General features: G+C 41.4%; 1 protein-coding gene and 1 long non-coding RNA gene across 3 annotated transcripts in view; one reads left to right on the top strand and one right to left on the bottom strand.

The window, feature by feature from the left end:
• CSMD1 (CUB and Sushi multiple domains 1) overlaps positions 1-24,848 on the top strand; it is a 1,678,033-nt gene that overhangs the window by 561,449 nt on the left and 1,091,736 nt on the right. The window lies entirely within an intron of this gene.
• LOC128340719 (uncharacterized) overlaps positions 24,235-24,848 on the bottom strand; it is a 54,473-nt gene continuing 53,859 nt past the window's right edge. The window contains exon 4 of the long non-coding RNA XR_008313918.1: positions 24,235-24,667. This is a non-coding gene — a long non-coding RNA (uncharacterized LOC128340719). The remainder of the gene's footprint in view (positions 24,668-24,848) is intronic.

Here is a 24,848-nt window from a genome sequence, read left to right as displayed (position 1 = left end):
GGATAGGGGCGCAATTTCAATGTTTACCCTAGGCACTATTTTCCCTAGATATGCCTCTGAAGATAGCACCTATGATATCACAGGACAGGCAACAAAGTTGCTGCCTGTCTTTGGAGGCATGGTCAAATAAGAATTTCAAGCCTTGGTTTCAGATGCATATGAGCAGATTTTGGGGTTGGGGGAACAGGTGACTTGTAAGCACTTTGTGGGGAGAACTGAACAATAACTTTTTAATGAGACATCCCTGTTCTGTATTAAACCAGGAATGGACTGAGATACTACAAAGTGTGTTTATAATGTAGGTGTATTAGATAAATGTTTGTTTATCCTCTAATGAAAACACTAATAACATTTAAACATGGATTTCACAGTTAATTGTGGAAATATGGTACCTAGCAATTATGCTGTCATGTATTACCAACATGTTCTTAAATCCAACTTGTTTACACTGCTATTATAATTCTGCCAAAATAGCATAGCTATTGGCTAAATCGTTGAATCAATAAAAATGCACTAAATTAGGATAATTTTTTGGGATCACTTTTCCCCAATTAATCCCCCCCGCCAAATTTCCATCTTTATTTCCTCAAGCAATTCTGGACTTTTGCCTTAAGAAACATAACCTTATACCCGCCTCAAGGCATTTTAATGTTAATATCTGGTATCCTTAAAAATTTAGGTATTAAGGATACCTGAAGCTGTCCTACAAAACATTAATTTCTTCTTGGTTCTTGAGACATGGAAACACAGTGCAATAATGTAGAATGTTTGAATGAACAAAAATGTATTATCTTCGTAAACTTTACCAAAGATATAGGAACATAAAAATCTACCTTACACTGAGGCAGACCACTGCTCCATCTGGCTCAGTATTGTCTACACCAGTGATTCTCAACGTGTGGGTCCCCAGATGTTGCTGAACTACAACTCCCATCAGCCCCAGCCAAAGGCCATTGGGGCTGGGGATTATGGGAGTTGAAGTCCATCAACATCTGGGGACCCACACGTTGAGAACCACTGGTCTACACTGACTGGCTTCAGGTAAGAGTCTCTTTCAGCAGTACGTGGAGATGCCAGGGATTGAACCTGGGACTTTCTGCAGGAGAAAGTTGCAGAGCTATAGCAATCAAAGACACAATGGTCCAATCAGAAACCATGTTCCAAAGTTACTTTCCCTGCATTTAGTGAACGTATAGCAGTGGGAATTATGTGGACTAGCCATGTCTTCCTGCACATCAACATGCTCCCAGGTCTCCCAAATTCAGAGTTTGTTGGCACTGAACACATCAAGGGTTCCTCCATGCAATTAGGAATGACCAGCCCATACAATTCAGTACTCACTTTGTGTGGAAGAAGAATTCTCCCAATGTTCAGCACTGCCTTGTGCAGACAAACATTGAACATGTGAGTATCCCGAGGGATGTGGTCAGTGGGTACCTTGGTGCAGGGGTGTGGCTATCTTGCATGGCCAGTAAACATGGGGTGACTAACTTCTGAACAGCTAGAGAGCAGAACTAGACTCCATACAATACATCAGATTGATGTTAGAGTGTTACCTAGGAGTCCGTGTGTAACTAATATGATTCTCAAAGGTGTTGAGATCTATTACCTGTTCCGCAAGTCTTTGATAGCACTGAAATTAGGGTAATGCCTTCCTGCTAATATTATCACTTATAATTTGTTTTGAGTCCCTAATGGTAGCATTTGTGTTCAGGTAATCAGATACCCAAACCCAACACCAGACAGTGCCAGCTGTTTCCCCCTTATTGGCAGTATTTTACTGTAATTGGTGGGAAGAGTAGACAGAACCAGTCCATTGCTACTACCTGGTTTTATTCAGATCCGAATCTTAATGTGGCTTAGTTCCTTCCCCTTTTCCTTTGCTTTCCTGTCTTCAGGTCACAACAGGAATGTAAAAGCATATCATACATAGCTGAAAACAGCTGAGTGACACTTTTCATTTTTGGAACTGCAGCTAAACTCTTTCCTGAACGCCCTAACGATAATAAAATTTGTGAGTGTGTGCACATGCAAACACACCACATGTGCATTTTTTTTAAAAAAGATAATTTGCAGCAGGATAGCTTCAACACCTGTGGTTCAGTTCTTTGCCTGATATTGAATCAACTTTGCATATTGCTGGGCAACTATTTTTCGCTCTGCCAATTAAGTTCTTTATTTGCTTTTTAATAATGATATTCCAGAAGCTCATGCTCACAACTCTACTTTCAGGCTTATGTACATGTCCTTTTCTTTTAAAGTTACCTGCAGACAACACAGAGATTGTTTTTAGACAAAGGGTGACTGACAAAAAGCGTGAGCACTCATAAAGTTACCTCAGATTAATTTGGAGAAGGAAAATATCAGAAGTAATCATATCATGCTTCTAAGCCAGTTAGAGACTTAGAAAAATGCCCTGCTCCTGCAAGCCATCACCATGTCCCAAATCCCTGCTTGCTAGTTCCACCCCACCCCCAAACACCCCCTCATTCCTTTTACTTATCTTTCAAGCATCAACAGCGGAGACAGTGAAGACAATATATGGGGACAGAAGAGAAGGTTTGTCTCCTCTTGTCTGCCTTGCAGTGGTGAGCATGAACTGTCCCCTTTGCTAAGCAGACTCCACTCTGGTTTGAATTCTGATGAGGGACTACATGCAAGCACTGTCAGCTGTGAGATGCCTTAGCGGAAGGGGTAGAACATGCAGAAGGTCTCAGGTTCATTCTCTGTAGACAATACTGTGCTAGATATACCAATGGAGTGACTCTGTATAAGGCAACTTCCTATGTTTCCTCCTACTTTCCCCATTGTTCTGCCATGCTGAGTAGCAGTGTACCAGGATGGAAAGCCTCAAAGACATGGGGAAGGAGTTCTGCTAAGGACAACTGCAGTAGCTCTTTTCAGAGAAGCAAAGGTCTCATCAAAAAGTTTTAAAGAACCACTAAGGTTTCTATGCTGCAGCCTGTATCCTACTTTATTCACCATGTTTATTACGTAACACAGCAGCATTGTGCTGTTCAAAGTCTTTTGCTGAAAACTTGCAAAAGACTTCATTGAAGTCACTAAAATCATTTCTCTAGTTCTCAGCCAATATGATGCACAATCACAGTGCAACTAAATCCAGTTCTGGCACTGGAGGTAGGGGTGGGGGTGAAAAGTAAACCACAGTGCAGTCTATTTAGCAACTTCTGTCCTTGGTCTTGGAATGTCTAACCTAGATTGTAAGTCATATATTTTATTAATTTGTTATTCAATATTTTTTTTAGAGTGACACTAAGGCTAAGGTCCTGTACACATTTACTTGTGTATGTGTGCCAAGAAACGACTAAAGCAGTTTTTACAGTCTCAAGAGCTGCAAAATTTGCATCTTTGACTATTGAGGTTTCTGCTGTGGTGTTCTATAAATTCTCAGCTCACATCTCATAATTATCTGCTCATAAAAGAAGACTTTTCAGAGAATAGAAAAATAGCAAAAGAAGTATCCAATTGTAACATGCGAATTGGTCCTAACTGGCTTTTCAGTCTTTGAGGTTCCTTGATCACTGGCTGACTAACCCTACACCAATGCACCAGGATTCTCCATCACACAAAGGATAATAAAAGTGATTTTTGGTGACACCCCCCAACCTCCCTATGCAGCTATCCATGCCTCTCAAAAATATGTCCCTGAGGGGTCCCCAACTCTCAGGGAGATAGCTTCAGCAAGCACAGGCAGCTGCAGAGGGAAGGGGAGATTGCCAAAAATCCTGTTTCCCCCTTTGCATGATGGGAAATTGTTGCATGTTGGTGCAGGGTTAGTCTGGGTGTCAGTCAGTGTTTTCTTTTTTTTAAAAGCCATTTCTAGCTCAGCTGCCTGGCTGTCAGAACATAACCACATAAACACAATGAAGTCTATGCAGACCTCTGGCCTTTTTGAATTTCTAAAATGTCTAAACAAGATATATGCATAGGTGGGAAAAACTATTCACAGTGTCACTCTTTCCTGTCAGATTCTTGACAACATCTGAGGAGAAGAGTTGCCCAGTGGTCAATTTTTAAATTAATATTGGTAGAGAAAGCAAAAATACACTCTTCTGCTTCAAATCTGAGCTGAAATTTGCCTTGAAGAAAATTGTCCCTCTGAAAAGTCTGTTAGGGATCATAGCCTCCAGTTCTAAAACAATTTCATGTCTGAAAAGATTCAGAACGGAAATATGAATCATCATCCAAAGCATTCACTTAGAAAGAAGAAGGGGTTGTCTCTTTTTCCATTTCATTCACGAGACGGCGACTTAGGCAAACTACTTCTTGTTACTTATTCAGGTTGAAAAAATAAATAGTTTAGCCCAGCAATTTGTGACACATAATTACTTGCTTCAGTACACCACTTTGATTTGCTGAGCAATTATCTCAATTAGGGCTACTTGCACTGTTAGGGCCAAGTATCACTCAAGACAAGTTGAATCTGATACTACCAAACCAGCATTTGTTCCAGATAGCACAGTAAGGGGAAATGTTGATAGTGTTTTGCTGCTGAATTTATATTTAAAGGAAAATAGCAGGAACTGAAATCATGCATATGCATTGGTTCATGTTGGGAATCAATCTTTCTATAGGTGTAATTCATCTGATATCAGTAGTGAGGCTTGTATGCATCAGAATAGATCAAACCCACACTTTACATCCACAGAAACTCTCAGAGCTGGAAGTCGTGTCTCCATCCAAGTTTGAATGTGTATTATTAGTGTTTTTACTCAGTAGTGTTCTGAATAATCTATGAGTCTGTGTGTGTGCGTGTGTGTGTGTGTGTGTGTGTGCATAAATGGGGGGAGAGAGAGCGAGGGAGAGAAAGAAAGAGAGAGAGAGAGAGCTCTTCATCATCTGAATCTAACATTTCATTCTAACCATCTCCTGCACCGAAATGAAAATTCAAATGCTTCTATTCATTGTTGCTATGACATAGTGACACACTGAGGCTATTCCCATGATCACTGGAAAGTGGGCTAAGGGAGCTTAGCCCGCTTTCCAGGGATCATGGGAACCATCGGCTCACAGACGAACCCAGTGCTCCCAAGGCAGATAGCCCACCTAATTCCCCCTCTCCTTAAATGAGGTTAACGGAGTGAGCTCTCCATAAACCCAATTTGGTTGCTCATGTGTCTAAGCCCGCTCTCCCCACAGAACCCCATCAGGTGCTTCACACATGTCGTGTGAAGTGCCTCACTGAGTATATGACATACTCAGACTATGAGGTTGATCTCAGGGGTGGCAGGCTGGTGGTGGGGAAGGCTGCAGAAGCCCACCTTCCCTGCAGATGATCTCTGAGGACCATCTGGGCACATGGATTGTGCACCCAGACTATCTGCTGCTGCCCCAGTTTGTGAGGAGGCACGGGGACCATGGCAGCCCTGGAAATCCCACAACCCACTGCACAAGTGTGCGGTACATTGTGAGGATCTCCCCCAGTGATGGGCATGTGCTTGTCAGTACTTTAGCGCAAGCTGCAAGCTGCTGGTTCTGGCACACGATCCCTTAACCTCATTTACAAGGCAGACTCCCTAGGTGGGTTTGATATCTTGCTATCTCCTAATCAGCTCCCATCAAGAAATATCTAGTGGCCATTAAGGAATATTAACAAGTTGTTTCTGAACAAATAGCCAGTAATCTGCCTAAAGAAATACTAGCCAATAAACCATAGTAAAAATTTATTTTATCTATTCATACCTTTATATTTATCAGATTTGTACACCGCTCCAAACATCCATCTCTGGACAGTTAACAATAACAAAAAAATGTTTAAAACATACACAAAAGCTTAAAACAATTTAAATAATTTAAAATCACACACAGATTAAAACCTAAACAATTTTAAAAAACTGAAAAAGCTTGGGTGAAGAGGTGGGTTTTCAAATGCTATTAAAAAAATTGTCAGAGATGGTCATGATCCTATTTCAGTATGAAGCGCATTCCACAATCTCGGGGCAGCAACCAAGAAGGCCTGCCCCTGTGTGGCCACCAGGTGAGCTGGTGGCAACTGGAGATGAACCTCTCCAGACGACCTCAATGAGCGGTGGGGCTCATAATGAAGAAGATGCTCTCTTAAATACCCACTTTATTCTAAGGAGTTCAGGGGAATGCACATGGCAGCCTTCTTGATGTTAGTCATGTGTTATTCATGTGAGGTAGGTGAGGCAGAAAGAAAGGGAGAGAAACTGACTGGAGGTTACCCAATGAGCCTGATGGCTGAGTAGGAAAATGATGAACCTAGTTCGTCATTCTGTCCAAGTCTGGTTCTCTGACGACATTCATGGACAATTAACCTATCAAACTGGCAAACGTAACTGTAAGAGTTCTCATTTAAAGCTGGTTTCCATAAACATATTTATCAGAGAAGTGCTAATTCCAACTTTACTGGAGAAATTTTCATATTCTCCAGGTGTCACCTTTGAGAATATAACACATGACCTGTATCATGTAGGGATTCAGGAAGAAAGGTGCTTTTGTTTTGGTTGTGCTATAAGGATTTCTTATGGTTTTTCTTAGTTTGTCCTATTAAGTACCATAATATGTTAAATTTGGTACCAGATATATCTTTAAATGCTCTCCTTAAATACAGTCGGTGTTGCTTAGTTGCAATGTATTTTGTGATACACCTGCTATTATAAATACTAATGGAAATATAATTTATTTCTGTGCCAGAGCCTTGAGAAATGCTTAGGCTAGTGGGAGTTGTGTGGGTTGAGTTTTTATTTTATTAAGTTTTATTAGTTTTGTTTGTGTTTGTGTGGGTTGAATCAACTGAGATTATTCCATCCATTATCATTTCTCAGTGCTGTGCTAATTCTCACATATTAAAAATTGTGTTGATCCCAAATAATATGCAATTCAAAATAAGCCAAATAATATTTCCATTTTTTGTTGGACCAACCTCTGTTGGGGGATCCCTGTGCAAGCTTTTCTAGAAAGACAAGGCTTTCCATGGTATAGTAGTAGCAACCAGAAGGAAGGCATTGGTTCTTCATATCTTTTTCCTCCATGTAGACAGCAAACACTGACAGCCTGGGCCTAAACCCTGGTGTCTGCATGTTCAGCACAACATCTGGAAAGGACTGTGTAGGTGAAATCAGATCCAAAGTGTCCGAGGAAAAGTACTCACAGAGGAGCCATTATCTAGGGATGTGCAAGAACCATGGTTTGAACTGCAGTTCAAGCACAATTCGGTAATGGGGCCTGGAAGCTTTAAGAAAGAGAAGATGCCATGTGCATGCTAGCACTGCACAGGGATTATTGGGACCCATGCCACCCCAGCAGGATGATGCATGGGGTTGTGGAGAGCAGGTAAGGACATGCTCTCCTCTTTCTTAAATCTCCCAGGCCCCGCTTCCAAATCGTCCTTGAACCATGGTTTGAACCATGGTTCATGCACATCACTACTCATAATAAAACAATTAAAATTAAAGAGTTAAAATTAAAATTAAAACAAGATATCATTAAAAAGAATTGATAACGTATACATATGCTGAGAGTATGATCCTTGTTGATTAGACCAACAACTTTATTATACCCATGGGTGGTGCAATGGTGGCGAGAGAGGAGTCTTCCTTGTGGAGTCTTCCTTGCTTTAATATTCTGCATTAGCAGTACTAGCGCTGATTTTTTATCCAAAAGAACTGAGGTTGCTATCTGATCTGGAAATGATAGTGGACAGATTTATCAATGGTAGTTTTTATTGACACGAGTCCATTTTGTGCACTGTTCTTCATTGTGCAGCCAGTAGTGACCCACACAGTCCTCAGTGGTGGCCCCTGGCTTGCCACTCCCCCTTCTCCCAATGCTAGCCCCCTGGATCTGCAACAGCCCCAGTTTGACTCTCTCTCTCTCTCTCCCTCTCCCTCTCCTGCTGCTACCTGTTCCCTTTCTCACTATCCCTCATGCTCTCCCATTTGCCACTCTCCCTCTCCCTGTTTCATTCCCCCTTGTATTCTTCTTGCTTTTGCTGTCAGCACCACCACTTGCCAGCCAGTTCATGTTGCGGTAAGCAGCTGGATGAGCCCTTTCCTCTTAGGCATGAGCAAGAGGAAGGGCCACATCAACCCTCTTACCACCACCACCAAAACAGGCTGTAAAATGCTGGCGGTTGCACCACACTGCATGGTAAGTGCTCATTCAACTGTACCACCCTGCAAAACTGTTCAGGAAGTGCCAGCACTGGTGGTGGTGTCAGTGGCAGGAAGAAGGTTAGGGGGAAGAAGAGAGGGAGAGTGGCAAACCAGGGGCCAGAGCCAGCACTGAGGGGCTAACACAGGTCCAGATTCCATAGCAGTAGTGGGTAAGCAGGACCTTCACAGGTAGGATGCTTGGTGGGATAGTGGGTGCACAGGGAGCTCTTAAAATTTGGCAGTGTTGGCCATGCTCCAGGCAACTTGGCCCAAAGGAGGGCCATGCTCCAGGCAACTTGGCGGTGGTGACCCCCACTTCAAAAATAGTGACGTTCACTGCATTAGTGGTATTGACGCTATTCCTCCTGGGTGAATAGCAACTGCAGGGGAAACCTAATCCAAATAAAAGACCTTGGTAGGAACAGCATTCCCCATATGCTACTCCCCCTGGAGTTAGTGTTCATCCCTAGCACAGAAGATATGAGCATAAGAAGAGCCTTGCTGCGTCAGACTAAAGGCCTGTTTAGTCCAGCATGCTGTTTTCTACAATGGCCAAGCAAATGCCTCTGGGAAGCCCACAAGCAGAAGATATTTCAACATCCCCCTCGCCACCATTGCTCCTCTGCTCCTCTATTCAGCAGGCATTCAGCAGCATACTGCCACTGGACATAGCATTTAACCATCAAGACTAGTAGACGTCGTTGAACTTTCTTTTCTGTTATTTGTCTGATCCCCCTTTAAAGCTTTATTTAACTTAGTTGCCATCACGATATCTTGTGGCAGAGAATTATATAAATTAATTATGTATGAAGAAGTGCTTTTTTATTTATCCTAAATCTTCTGCCAAGCAGTTTGATTGGCTCTAGTGCTGTAAGAGAAGGAGAAAACTTCTTTATCTACATTCTTCACAATGTGCATAATTCTAGAAGCCTTCGTCATGCCCTGCATTAGCTGCCTCTCCCCCTTAAACTAAAAATCCCCAAATGTCATCACCCATGCTTGTAAGAAAGGTGTGCTAATCCTCGGACCATTTTGATTCCTGCCTTCTGAACCTTTTCCATCTCTACAATATACTATTTACATGACAGAAATACTTGTAGAGAAGCTGAATCAATCTTTTACATCTGTCTTCACTACAGAATAAACTTCCTTGTCTTCCACAGGTTTCAGTAGGCTGCTTCTCACCTGCCCAAATGTTAAGAATGTCTATTTTTTTGCTGTCAAACCATTAAGGGTGTAACTGAGGCAGAAATGTGCTTACACTCACACATACAGGAAAGAACAAACATACTTTCTGATAGTAACCACTCATATATTTCATATCATAAACCACTCAAGTGTTTAAAATTGTGTACACCACCTAAAGATGCACATATCTGGTGATATATGACGAGAGAGTGGGGGGAGGTGTGACTCCAGAGTTTTGTCTTCTGCAGATATTATGCTGGAACAAGCAGTACAAATTTCATGTTAGGAAAAATATGGTATCCCTGTATACACTTAGAAGAAATCTGAAATACATATCCATATAAGATATATGAATAAAGGTATACAGAGCCTTTTTAAAAAATCGCTCCTGAATAAGCTCCAAAATCTCTTCTGAAAAGATACATTCGATACAGAGGATATTTATATCATGTCCTGGGAGATGGAAAAGGGAAATTGGCATAATAGAGTTGCTGCTGCTGCTATTTAGTGAAGGTTATTTAGTTATTTAGTGAAGGCTATTTAGTTGCATCTGGGTGTAGGTTTCTAGATTAAAGAAAGAAGCAAAAGCAGCAGCAGAAGGAAAGTAAAGCCTTTAAACGTATGAGAGAAATGGATTAAAAGCTCAAAGGTCACCACTGAGTTGTATCTTCAACATATTCAATTCACCAAATGTCCTTATTAAGCTATTGTGTTGTATATCTACTCTTAAACAGTGCAGCCAAGGCACTTCAGTCATTTGAGAACAGATAAGAAGACATTTCCAGGGTGGTTTTTTTCTGACATTAATTAACTGATTCTATTTTGATGTGGCATTTTTGGAAACTTCTATTTCCTTAACATATTTTCTTGCTCCTTTTTTCCTGACATTTGGCTTTGAAAGTTGGTATAATTGCTAAGTCATGTGTAAGAGATGCAACACACACACAAAATGAATAGAAGTAACCATTCAGAGACATTAGAACCACACTGATCCCTATTAAAAGAGTTTAATTGGATACTGCCTTGGTGGCTCCACCATTCTGAAGTAATCGGATCTGCTAGGCCCCTGCAGGAGAACTTTCCTTTTCAGACAGTACTTTGGCCTGTAAGTTATTGGAAGAGTATCTTTATTTAATTGGATTGTTGTTGGTTTGTGTATTCATAATGCTTCACATTTTTAGTATTTTATTATTTGAATGAAGTGATGTGGTGTTTTCTTTTTAGTAGCTTTGAGAACTAGAAATGGAAAAGTGGGCTATTGGCTCCTAACTTATTCCAATGCACAAGATTTAGCAACCATGATATTTATATATACCATGGCTTACATCCTGACAAAGCATTTGAAGGATTGTGGGAGCAAGATGGGAGCCCTCGCACAACTCCCCAGTACAAATTTCCCTGTGCAGATCCTACTGCACATGAACCATTGGATGTCTGAGCACTGCTCATACTCCAGAAAGGCTCTGCAAGATCAGAAACCCACTGAGGAAGTCTAATTGCTCTTGCACAACACAGTATTCTATGTGTGTGCACAGGGGAGTGAGGGCTTGCATCACACCCCACACAGTCCCTTGAAGTGTGCATTAGGAGGCCAGCCAATAATCTTTCATTGAAATTATGACATGTCTGGTAGATAATGAATGGTATTTTTGGTAGATCACTTATGGTAGTTAATGATGGAATTGAAATTCTGATGCCAATTCTGAGTATCAAAGTAGACACAAATTCCAGAAGTTTCAACCATCCTGATTGTATCTTCTTGGGTCTCAGTTTTCTTTCTTCATGCTTCAGTTGTCATTACTATGTTTATCAAGAAGTGTATAGATGCATGCTTTCAGAGTTACATTATCTCCGAAAGTCCCTTTAATAATTTGCTTTGTAGAGATATACTGCTGCATATTGCAAGTTAAACGAGACCATTTAGCATCATTCATCATTTAGGTTACAACTTTACTTAAAAACAAACAAACTATAATCAGAAAGTGCAAACGGCACATGCCCCCTTCCCCCAGTTGTCTTTAGAAAATGTTACGTATGTCATGGTCTGCTGTGGTTCAAGGTCAGTGTTTTAGACAGTAGCGGCCAATGAATGCCACTTGAGGAGAGGCGGTATTGTGCTGTGTGGCAAGAGAACACAACGAGCAAGCAGACATTTCAGATCTTTATGCTGTGGCATTCATCTGGAAGAAAACTCCACCTATCAGCCAGCTGCAAAAAACACCCCAAGAAGTCCCTAAAACCAGCACAGGGGCGTAGCAAGGTGGGAGTGGGCCCAGAGACAAGATTTTAAAATGGTCCCCTTGCTGATATACACACACAAACACACTTCACAATAGATCGTGCACTCACACTCACATCCCCATTATGAATACAGTGACTATCTAGTTAACATTGAATCTATTTTTTTTACTCTCTGCTACTGCCAATCTCCAAGAGACTCAACATAATTCATAGGGGGTGCAACATGGGTGGGCAGGGAGTCATGTGACATGTCTCTGGGGGGCCCCTCAAGGCAGTGGGGCCCCAAGACAACCGTCTCCCCTTGCCTAATAGTAGTTACGCCCCTGAACCAGCAGTGGCCTGTGAGCACAACTTGAGTGGGTGAGGAGAGGATGGGCAAGTACCGCTTTCAACAACACACTTACTCACCGCCTGTACCTGAAATGCTCTACAGGGAGGAAGCACCCAATCCAGCATCCCAGAGGTAGGCTGCCCCAATCCCACTGCTTAGTTGGCCTTCACACATGCGCAGGGACCATTTGTGGACTTAGTATGGCACAAACCCACCATACTAACCTCTCAAATGGTCTCTGTGCATGAATGGAGGCCAAATGAGCAGCAGGGGTGAGGCAGCCTGCCTGCCAGATGCCGGATTGGGTGCTTGCACCCTGTAGAGCATGTCAGGTACAGGCAGCGAGTAAGTTTGTTGTTGTTTAGAGCACTCTCCCCTCCTCCTACCTTCGAGTGGCGCTAACTGGCCACTACTGGTTTTAGGGACCTCTTGGAGTTGTTTTTGCAGCTGGCTGATAGGTGGAGTTTCCTTCCAGATACATTCCACAGAAGAAAGGTATAAAGTGTCTGCTTGCTCATTGTCTGTTCTCTTGCCACCCAACACAATACTACTACCAACCAACAATACAAGGTGCTGTCCACAGAACTCTCAAACTATTCTTTAAACTCTTCTGAGTTCAAAATGCTGCAGAGGACTTTATATGAGAGATTTCTAGTGGGCAGTTGTATCATCACATATGTGCCATTCTTACTTTAATTGTCCATTTTGAACAGCTGTTGAGCCTGATCTCCAAACTGATAATATACGTGTGTGTGTGTGTGTGTAGCCACACACATGTACATAAGGTATATGTGAACAGTACACATGAGGCACATTGATCCAGAAGTACCTAATGCTATTTACCACTATTCAAGTGAACACAGCCTAGAATTAATTTTTGCCCAGCTTATCTTCCATTAGCACTCCCTTCTTTAGCCTAGCTTTTTAGTAAAGTAAGAGACACATACAGTTGGATGGGATCAGTAACCTTGTAAAAGTCTTGAGGATATTCTTACAATTCCACTCTAGCTATTTTAAACCCTAATTTGGAATGGGATGGTTGTGAAGAAAGAGACACACATTATTCAAATTATTTGAAAAGCATCATCACCACTATAAGTTTGCTCTTCATTTTCCATATAAATTCAGGAAGTGTCTTGAATCTAAATAACATGCAGCTTTTTGAATATTTACATCATTTCCAGATCCATTTGAATCACTGAGAATTTTTTCAGCTAACTTTCATCTAGCTGTGCAATTCATATCCCACTGTGATAGCAAGGATATGCAGAGAAAGAAGTGTATATGGACATGATTTACATCCTCTGTAAGGATAACACTTTGGAATATCTTTCAGTACATACAAACTGACATTCCAAAGAAATAAAAGGCAGTTATCAAGGCAATAAGAAAAAATACCTCTTTTGGATGCCAATTAACATCACAGAATGATCACAAAATAACTGAGACAGAAATTAATTGTAATGAGACTGCATTCAGAATTTTAGACACATTTTTAGCTACCAGTGAAAGAGAGCCTGAGGATCTGTATCACATCTGCTCCACAAGGAGCAACAGTAAATGGTTACATGCAGAGATTGTGGCAATCAATCAGCAATGTGGATGATGAGGATTCAGGCAAAAGAAGCCTAAATGAATTAACACAAACAACATTTTGCCCCTGGTGGATTAGAGTTTAGAAGACCTGGGTAAGAATCAATCATCTAGTCTTTATGTATCTAGGGCAAAAAGAGACAAAAACATCTTCATATGGTTAGCTCTCAGAGGTAATTGGAATGAGACTCCAAGGAGTTCCACTGGAAAGATGGGTTTTGATCACGGACAGTTTTATTTATCATTCTTGTCTAAAGAAGAAGAACTAAAATAGATGTGGACTAGATGCAGACACAGGCATGTGCAAAGGTGTGATGTGGACAGATCTGCAATTCATCCATGTGAAAATGTGGATGACTAGACTGGGAGGAAAGACTGGTTAGCAACACTGCCTCCTTGCTCTGTTCCTGTTTTAGCCAGTACAATAGCTCTGTGGGGTTGCACTATCGAGTCTGTACAGCTTTCTATATGCTGAATGCAGATCAGTAAATCTCCTTCTTAATACACATTGGGAGTGCAATCGAAATGTTATGTGTGCATTGTCACTTTCAGAAGGAGATGGCGGTATCGTGATAGATTGGGTTAGATCTAAAGAAGTACCAGTACAGTGGTTCTCACAAAGGGGACAATGCTTCTACAAGAGCTGCCGTGCTTGTGCAAATTAGGATCCAACCCACAGATTGTCTGGAGAAGTGCCTCTGATGAATACCTCCTTTCCTTCATGAAATTCACTCCTTGCACTGAAAGAAGTCACGATGACTGAAATGCATTGCATATCTACTGAGATATGCGATGAGATAAAAACACCATTATTAAACAGTTGCTGCATAAGTGGAATTACTTATCCCACATCAACCATGTTTCCACTCTAAAACACAACTATTTTTAGGTTTCTTTTACATGGATTGCCCATCTTTTTCTGTTGTATTACCTGGAGCGTAGATTAGTTATTCCTCTTTGTAACATTAGATATACTGTGTCAATATAGGATAGAAAGGTTCAGTCAGTTTTATACAGAATCAAAATAATTGTCCATTTCCAAACACAAAGTTCACAGAATTATGGTGCATAGAGGTTTTAAATCAGAATCCAATTTTTATTTCCATACCAAATTACTACATGTTATAACATGGCCCATGAAAATTTAGGACAAAATACTTTTTCCTGCATACTAGAGGCATTGCAGAGGTAGAGGAAGATACAATGTTGTATCCTTATGTCTTAAAAAACTTCCAGTACATTAAATATATCATTTTGTTAGCAAATCAGTCATATGGATGAATTTTTAATGCAACTAGATACTTCTAAAGTTTAATGACTGAATAGAAGCTTCCTTCTTTTAGTCGTAAAACTGCTACATTTTAATTGTTCTACATTTTAGTCTATAGTTCTACATTCAGCTTGAGACTGACAGAGAAGGGCTTCATAAATCAGTTAAAAATGAGCATAATCTAGGATTTAATTTTATTAAAAACAGAAAAGTTTCCTAACCCTAAACAATTAATAAGGTTTCAGGGAAATAAGATATTAATTGGTTACCTCTTGTTACGACACGTGAGCAAGATATGCACGCCTCATCCCATTTTCAACCAAAGGGTTGTGCTGTGTGTGGATGCAATATCAGTACAGAGGGGGACAAGACAAACTTCTAATAACCATTTAAATTTATTAAAAGAGAATCAAAATGTACACTCTGATTAGGAAATTAGCAAGTTAAATCATTTCCCCAACCTTTTTGTGGGGAGATTGACTCAACAAAATAGTAAGGCTGTTCTCACAAGCAGCACAACCCAGGCTAGGGCAGGCTAGCCTGGGCTGGGCTCAGGGTTCCCTGTAAGAGAAACACATTGTCATGGACCAACCGCTACCTGGTTAAGCTTGGTCTTACAGTCGCAATCCACCCCTGCAGGGTTGGCGGACCTATTAGGATGGTCCATCCGAAAAGGCTCCTGGACCCAGTGGGATTTCAAAAGGCCTTGGAGGATTTTGACGTTGGTGCAGCTGTTGATTCTGTCGATGCCTTGATGGGAACCTGGAACAGGGAACTCATCAGGGCAGTAGACATGATTGCTCCTAAGCATCCCTTCCAACCTGCTTCAGAAATGGCCAATTGGTATACTGAGGAGTTGCGGGGGCTGAAACGGTTGGGTAGGCGACTAGAGCGCAAGTGGAGGAGAATTCGGTTCATATCTGACAGGATACAGCATGTGACCAGTTTGAAGACTTATGCAGTGGCGGTGTGTGTGGCAAAAAAGAGATTTTGATCTGTGCGCATTGCGGCTGCAGGTTCGCGCTCGGCAGAGCTATCCCAGGTTGTGAGGAGTTTGATTTCTGCTCCTGCTACCTCAAATCAGTCCCCGGGGTCGTTCTGCTGTGATGCCTTTAATGGGTTTGTTGCAAAAAAGATCTCCTGTATTCGGGCCAACTTGGACTCCACTATTTTTGCAGGGTCTATGGAGGAAGTGTCCAGCAATCCCTCTTGCAGTATTAGATTGGATCAGTCTCAATCTGTGACTCCTGAGGATGTGGACAAGCTGCTTGAGGCGGTGCGGGCTACCACCTGTTCTTTGGATCCTTGCCCGACTTGGCTGCTTCTCTCTAGCAGAGAGATTGTTGAAGATGGCCTAGTTAATATCATAAATGCATCGCTGAGGGAGGGTAGAGTGCCCCCTTATTTTAAGGAGGCATTGGTTAGTCCATTCCTAAAAAAGCCTTCTCTGAATCCCTTAGCGATGGACAATTACAGGCCAATCTCCAATCTCCCTTGGTTGGAAAAGGTGATTGAGAGGGTGGTGGCTGACCAGCTCCAGGCAGTCTTGGAGGAAACTGATTATCCAGACCCATTTCAAACTGGCTTGCTCCTCAAAATGGGAGCTGTTATATGGAACCCCCCAGGGCTCCATTCTGTCCCCAATGCTTTTTAATATCTACATGAAACCACTGGGTGAGGTCATCAGGTGCTGGGTGTTATCAGTATGCTGATGACACCCAAATCTACTTCTCCTCTTCATCTTCAGGAAATGGCACTCATTCTCTAAATGCCTGCCTACAGGCAGTAATGGGCTGGGTGAGGGAGAACAAATTGAAGCTGAATCCAAGCAAGACGGAGGTGTTCATTGTGGGGGCTCAGAATCTGAGGGGTGAGTTAGATCTTCCTGTGCTGGATGGGGTTACACTCCCCCAGAAGGAGCAGGTGCGCAGCATGGGAGTACTCCTGGACCCAGGCCTCTCCCTGGTATCTCAGGTGGAGGCCATGGCCAGGAGTGCTTTCTATCAGCTTCAGCTGATTCGACAGCTGCGGCCATTCCTTGAAGAGGATGACCTCAAAACAGTGGTGCATCAGCTGGTAACCTCCAGGCTCGACTACTGCAATGCGCTCTACGTGGGGCTGCCTTTGTATGTAGTCCGGAAACTTCAGTTAGTTCAGAATGCGGCAGCCAGATTGGTCTCTGGGGCAACCCAGAGAGACATATTATGCCTGTTTTGAAACAGTTACACTGGCAGCCGATATGTTTTTGGGCAAAATACAAAGTGCTGGTTATTACCTTTAAAGCCCTGAATGGCTTAGGTCCGAGTTATCTAGGAGAGTGCCTTCTTCTACTTGATCCCCACCGCATGTTAAGGTCATCTGAGGAGGTTGCCTCATCTCCAGTTGCCACCAGTTTGTCTGGTGGTGGCACAGAGGCGAGCCTTCTCTGTAGCTGCTCCCGGGCTGTGGAATGCACTCCCAGCAGAAATTCGTAATTTTAGATTATTACTGTCCTTCAGGAGAGCCCTTAAAACCTATCTGTTTGGCTTGGCCTTCCAGGGTTTTAAATGATTGACTAATTTAAATTGTTGCCCTGATTTTCAGGGGTTTTAGCTGTTTAATTGGTTTTATTGTGTTTTAATAGTTTGATTTTAATTGTTAACATGTTTTAATCATTTTTATTATGCTGTAAACTGCCCTGAACCATTTTGTAAGGGCGGTATACAAATCTAATAAATAAATAAATAAATAATAAATAATAAGAGTGAATCCCAGATATTGTTGACTACAGCTCCCAGAATCCCTAGCTGCAGTGAGCTTTGGTTGAGAATGCTGGGAGTTGTAGTCAAGAATATCTGGGGTTTTCTGTTAGAGCAAGGCTTCTCAACATCGACCCTCCAGCTATTTTTGGACCACAACCCCCATAATCCCCAGCTACAGTGGCCTACAGGCAGGGATTATGGCCAGGGATTATGGGAGTTGTAGATCAATATCTGCAGGAGAGCCAAAGTTGAGCAGCCCTGTGTTAGAGGGAACACTGGTTGGGCTGCTTGTGTGGAGCACCCAAATGAAGTCTGATTCCAGTGCTGCCATTGCAGACAGCACAACCTTTTACCCCAGCCTTTAGCCAGGGTCAGGGTTATATGTGTGCTCAGGCTGAACTCAGCCTGAGTACACACGAGCATCCAGAGTGTCCGCCTCATGGGAGATTCCCCCAGTGCACCAGCCTCCCTGCTGCTGCACTGCTTGCTGCTGCTGCACTCATCTGCAAACGCAATACAGCAAGCAGGACTTCTGCACCGATCATTTGCGCCCATCCCTCCCTGGCTCTAAGAAAAGAGGGTGTGTGCATAGCCTTAGTACATACTGATAGAATCATTCATATACTGTAAGCAAGAAAACCATTGAGTTCTGGCAAACAGAGTTCCTAGACATTCTATCTAGAAGCAGATGTTAGTACTAGTTAAAATGGTTGACAGTCCTGGATACTATGAGGGAGAGCGGGGAAATGGTCTGAGGTTTATCACAGTCAGAGAGGAAACAGAGGGAGCACCAGATTGGTGGAGAAAAGACAAATTGGAGGGAAGAGATTGACCTGGAGGGAAATAATAGGCAAAACATGTAGCTGTGGCCCCAATGGACCAGATATATCTAGTAGTAGAGCTAACACTGAAAGGTTCTTGGGAAGGTTAGAGCACAGAGGCAGGTAAGCTCAAGAGAGGATTGTTAGGGTTGGTTGCTATGAGACAGGATCGTAGCAAACCTAGACATACTATTGACTGTCACTACTCTTTGACCTGTGTGCCAATTCCACATTCTTGTTACTGAACACACTAAGTTTAGTTATGGCAATATGCTGCCTTCACCTTGAATCACATAAATGTCATGATACAAGAATTGTTTTGATGAAAAGGGGCCATTGGACTCCTCTTTCATTGCTTAAATAATAGAAAAGTGGCAAGAGACAGATAAGTTGTGGAGGGGGTGGTGTCAAGGAGAGACTTTGGTCATCAATAAAGGCTTTTCTGACCGCTTTTTCTGACTAGTTCTGTGGTTGCAAGTCTTAGGGAGAGTAAGAAAGGAGGGTAGTGGTGCAGGACAGTTACTTTAAGAAGGGGTTATACCTGTCATTTTCTGCATAGCATTCCTGGGCTGGAAGCAGTGATGATTGGACACCCACTGTGCAAGTTCAGCTCAGTGGGGCTAAGCTGGAGTTCATGGAATTTGGAGTAGAAGAGGAGCATGGACGGCCTCTCTGGGTCAGTGGACAGAGATCTGTGCAGCCAAAGTTTTCTGGGATTTCACAGATGTTCTTTTTAGGTTTACAGTAGGGTGAATGGCTCAAGAGGCAACTGTAAGCTTGGGGTAGATATACCAAAAATTGATTGGGAATAACAAAAGATTAAAATGGATTTGGACCTTTCCCTATTCAAAGGAGCCACCTTAAGTGGCGCAGCGGGAAAATGCTTGACTAACAAGCAGAAGGTTGCCGGTTCGAATCCCTGCAGGTATGTTTCCCAGACTATGGGGAAACACCTATGTCGGGCAGCAGCGATATAGGGAGCTGTTGAAAGGCATAATCTCATACTGTGTGGGAGGAGGCAATGGTAAACCCCTCCTGTATGCTGCCAGACAACCACAGGGCTCTATGGGCGCCAGTAGTCAGAATCGACTTGACGGCACACTATACTTTACTATTCAGAGTGGCAAGGGTGAGACTGAGAAGTTCAAAAGAGTTCCTTCTAGGCTGCCCTGGTTGTTTCAGTCCTATTGTAGTGGAGATGTGGGGAGGAAACCAGTTCCTGTTTTAGCCCCTATTGTCTTGGAAAGCCAGGACATCTTTCCCTTTTGCTGATATGTTGATATGTAGCTAGCTGTGTTAGGATCTTTAATTTAGTGTATGGCAAGTACACAGTACTTTGAGGTTCTATGTTTCCTATAGTAATCTAATCAGTGACAGGGGGAATCACTTTGGCTGACGGATATTGCTTCTTCATTTAGAATCCAACTCAGTAAGGTATTTGGCATATGCATAATCATCTTGGTGCTGTTAATTTAGCTTTCCCAGGGTCTTTCCAGATTATCAGTCAGAGCTGCAGCCCATAGATAGTGAGAAGTATACAGGTGAAACTCGGAAAATTAGAATATCGTGCAAAAGTCCATTAATTTCAGTAATGCAAATTAAAAGGTGAAACTGATATATGAGACAGACGCATTACATGCAAAGCGAGATAAGTCAAGCCTTAATTTGTTATCATTGTGATGATCATGGCGTACAGCTCATGAAAGCCCCAAATCCACAATCCCAGAAAATTAGAATATTACATGGAACCAAGAAGACAAGGATTGAAGAATAGAACAATATCGGACCTCTGAAAAGTATAAGCATGCATATGTATTCAGTACTTGGTCTGGGCCCCTTTTGCAGCAATTACTGCCTCAATGCGGCGTGGCATGGATGCTATCAGCCTGTGGCACTGATGAGGTATTATGGAAGACCAGGATGCTTCAGTAGCGGCCTTCAGCAATTCTGCATTGTTTGGTCTCATGTCTCTCATCCTTCTCTTGGCAATGCCCCATAGATTCTCTATGGGGTCAGGTCAGGCGAGTTTGCTGGCCAATCAAGCACAGTACACTGTATACTTTTCAGAGGTCCGATATTGTTCTATTCTTCAATCCTTGTCTTCTTGGTTCCATGTAATATTCTAATTTTCTGGGATTGTGGATTTGGGGCTTTCATGAGCTGTACACCATGATCATCACAATGATAACAAATTAAGGCTTGACTTATCTCGCTTTGCATGTAATGCGTCTGTCTCATATATCAGTTTCACCTTTTAATTTGCATTACTGAAATTAATGGACTTTTGCACGATATTCTAATTTTCCGAGTTTCACCTGTAGATATGAGCTGACTTCTGACCTACACCCAAACCTTATTTTGAAATGCATTTTTTCTTTGCCAGTCTCTGGCTTTGTAAAGTCTGGACCTGGGGTCCTGGTCCAGCTTGGCCACACTTAGGGACAAAATGGGATGAAAGGGATACTTGTTCCAGCACTCTACAGATTGCAGCTCCCATACATGTACACATGCCAACTCATTCCATGTGACTGGGAATCCTGCAAAATGTAGATTCCCTCATTGTGCATACATACCATATGTGCAGCCATATATGCAGGCGATATATATGTGTGAATATCAGGATCAAGAAAAATAAGCATGAACATGTTTCCTCCATCACACATTCATTGTGATAGATCAATGGTTTGACCCAGTATGTGGCAGCTTCCTGTGTTCCTATTGGATGTGCAAGAAAGGCTTGAATTTACTATCACTTCAAGAAATCAACCATCATGATGCTTTCTTCTTTCACACAGTTACCACTGAGATGTGTAGGGCCCTCCGAGAAATTTATCTGTCTTGTTGAAAGAAACTCTTGTCTTTTTGTCTGCTTTGAAATTCTTCAGATGTTTCATCTGAGATGTAACCCTCAAACTCACTTGGAGTTTTGCTGAAGTGAAATTTCAGTGGCAACTCTGGCAACTATTAACTAGACTATGCCATTGCCTGCACCCTAAAGGAGCATTCATTTTGGAAATGGTGAGAGGAGGCAGGTGCTGCCATAATTATTTTAAAGCTTGCAGATTATGCAGAGAAACTGATTCCATGTAATTGTTTTGAATTCTGAATAATGACAAACATTATGGATGCAGGGTTAATAGATAATGCTCATTTAAAGTGTAAAATAGATTTAATCACGCAGTTAATTGCGAAGTGAAGGGATTAGAGCACAAAAAAACAGTGTCATACTTAAGCTTTGCTCCTAAATTTTCTTACTTTTTTAGAGCCCCATTGGTTTTTATGATTTTGGCTGGCAGTACTTTGTTTAGAACAGCAACCTAATTTAAAACAGCACTTTTGGGGTATGCTCTAGAAAAAAATATAGGTTTATGGGAATTCACACTCCAGTGTTGGTTAGCACAGGTTGAGTATAATTGTGTGTTATGAGGATTCTCATATACAGGGATTGCCTCAGTGTAATGCATCCCCTGAGCAAATCTAATTGAGCAAAGAGGCACTTTTTAAAAGTGGTGATTCTCTTTATTGAGCAGGGGGAGAGCAACTGGCCCCCTCCATCCCCAGCACAGCATCCCTCCAGAGGCTTTTTCCTGGTGTCTGTCTTATGTTTCTTTTTTAGATTGTGAGCCCTTTGCGGAGAGGGAGCCACCCTATTTATTTATTTATATCTATGTAAACCGCTTTGGGAACTTTGGTTGAAAAGCAGTATATAAATATTTGTCATATCCGTATTTGTAAGAAGATTAGGACATTCATGCTCAACGCTCCAGCTTTCATTTCACGTCTCCCATTTAGTGCAAACAATGGCCAGGATTTAAATGGACTGGGTGTGTGAGCTGCTTCATATGCCTTAGGACCCATCCCACTTCTCCTTCTTGCTTCCCAAAAGTTGTTCCTGAAGGTCAGGGAGCCCTCTGGGTGTAACCCAAGGAGCTGCACAAGGATACAACACAAGATATATCAGGCACAGATCCCATGCAGACATGGAAGCAATTTATATATGTAAGACCTAGTGCCTGACAGCCAGACAATGCACATGCTAAAAAATGTTTTGCATATGTAACAAGGAAAGAGTTATTTTTGCTGATCCTTCCTTCCTTCCTTCCTTCCTTCCTTCCAAAACCCACCACAACCGTCAGGAACATATTTTTGTGAAGCACAATGAGTTATAGAGAGAAAGAGAAATTACAGCATGCAGCATTAATTTGGATGTATTGTTTGATTGGTACATTCTACTTTATTTAATTATGCATGAAATTTAAAAAATAAAAAGCTTTTTTTAAAAGACAGAGAGAGAGAGAGTATGCTAAAGGAAAGATATAGAAGTTACTTTTTTTTGCTTCCCTGCTCTTCTCCCCCATATCCACCCAGAATGAAATCATCTTGTGAAATTTGCAAAAATCAGTATACATGATGTATGTAACACATCATGTTTAAATACTGTCTCCAAAAAACTACATATGAATGAAGAGTTGTTTGGATTATCCATATCAATTTAATACCTAAATGAGTCATAGGGCACATCCAATTCCTTAAGGCAGAAGTGAAGGGTTTTTTAAAAATAAAGGAAACATTGAATCTATATTTCAAAATAGTCTCTTGATAGAGAAAAGCCTTAAAATTCTTATTAGCTTACATAAGATTATTTTGATTCTTTAAATATTTGTGAATAGAGTTGTCAAATCACCGTGATGGAATGCATTATCCTTTTAGGTATTGCTTTTGCCAAATGAAAAGCTATTTTCTATTCACTGAAAAAGTCAATAAACGTACAACCATTCATAAACCATTTAAAAGCTCTCTTTTTTTAGTGATTCAAGCATCTGAGAGAGTGCTGAAACATGCATGTGTCATTCTGCTTTTTTGCAGTAATACAATGTTCAGAACTTTGCAAGGTTAATTTAACACCCATTTCTATTCTGTGATCATCCACACGCATCCAACTCATATTGTGCAAAAGATACTTTTGATTAAGTTGACTAAGGGATATTTCCAACAGGCATGTTATTGAATTGGCACATCAGGCTTCCTAGTCCCCTTCCTTTACGAGTATATAAAAGAAATGGTGCATCAACAAACCACCAATGACATAATTATGTTGAGCCTGTCTAAATAGAATGCTCTCCACAGGGTCACATCTATTCACTTGATGCTTCAGTTTTCTGGGTAGGTATATTTCCTTGTTAGCCAGATCTGATTTCTGCTGTGTAAGAAAATACTCTAAGGATGACATTAAGACTATTCACACACAACCTGGATGCTGCTTTCCTTACACGTTATGCAATTCTGTAAAGCTAGCATGCTTTGAAAAGAGGAACCTCCATTGTGGTAACCACCGATGTATACTTTTAATTGGTATTAGTAGTTGTAATTAAATAAAGTACTTTTTTTAACACTGGCTGACATCCAGACTAACAAAATGCTACTGTAGCAAACATGCAGCATACACTAAGGGGTGAGGTGATTATCTCCTTTTCCTTCTGAAGCCCACTGTGCTCTGCTATAATATGACTCTGAGGGTCATGTTGCCCTCAGGGCCACAGGGAGTCCTATATTATGACTCTGAGGGTCATGTTGCTCTCAGGGCCACAGGGAGTCGTAGTGGACTTCAGAAGGAAAGGAAAATTGACAAAAATCACCCCGCCAATAGCTGTGTGTTCATTGAACCAGCACTGGCCATTGAAGTTGGCCGTATATATTTCAAGATCAATACATGCAACTATTGTCTGCGGCTTTCTTTTGAACTCCAGCTTTATATATGGGTGTTAATCTAGCTATTCTTTAGCCAGCCAGTGTTGGACCGATAGTACTTTTCTAGGTTGACCGAGAGTCTGGATATTTCTTGATTCTTGAATGATGGTCCATATATATGAAAGAAAAGCAAAAGGAGGGACACTACTGAAAAGCCTGTGACCACATTTTCATAAATTATTTATTTGTGTATTTATTTATTTATTTATTTAGAATATTTATAACCTGGTCCTCAAATACACTACTTCTTGGGGTGGCTCACAACAATAAAATAGATACAATATACAATAAAAGTAATAAAATTAACCAAATTAAGTAAACAAGTTAAAAGTCAGGTTAAAAACAACAATCAGTATTAAGAATCAGATTAAAAGTTACAATTAAAAGTTAAATAACACCCCATCAATTTTTTTAAAAAAATTCATTAGCCATATCACTTATTGCCATCAATTCTCATCTATCAAACTTCAGAGATCACTAGTTCAGCATCTGCATGTTCTGTATGAGTTGCCTCAGTATTTTGGGAGAGAATTCAAAAGTCTCCTCTCTCCATTGGAACAGTGGAAGTTGCCTTTTTGTCCCGTAATTTTTGAGGTCTATAAAATGATAATGGTTTGAATTTAACAGAATGTGTGCATATGGATGTGTGTGCATGTATACATACACACAACACAACACACAAACAAGTTTACCATTGTTGAACTTTGTTTTTCTGGCATTGTTTATCTGCTCATTCTTTGAGCAATTGAACAACACAATTGCATTTTGCTAAATGGC

The sequence above is a fragment of the Hemicordylus capensis genome, chromosome 1 (assembly GCF_027244095.1).
Source record: "Hemicordylus capensis ecotype Gifberg chromosome 1, rHemCap1.1.pri, whole genome shotgun sequence".
Taxonomy (NCBI): domain Eukaryota; kingdom Metazoa; phylum Chordata; class Lepidosauria; order Squamata; family Cordylidae; genus Hemicordylus; species Hemicordylus capensis.
Note: the sequence above shows the minus strand (reverse complement) of the source record. Positions and strands in the feature narration are given on the sequence as shown.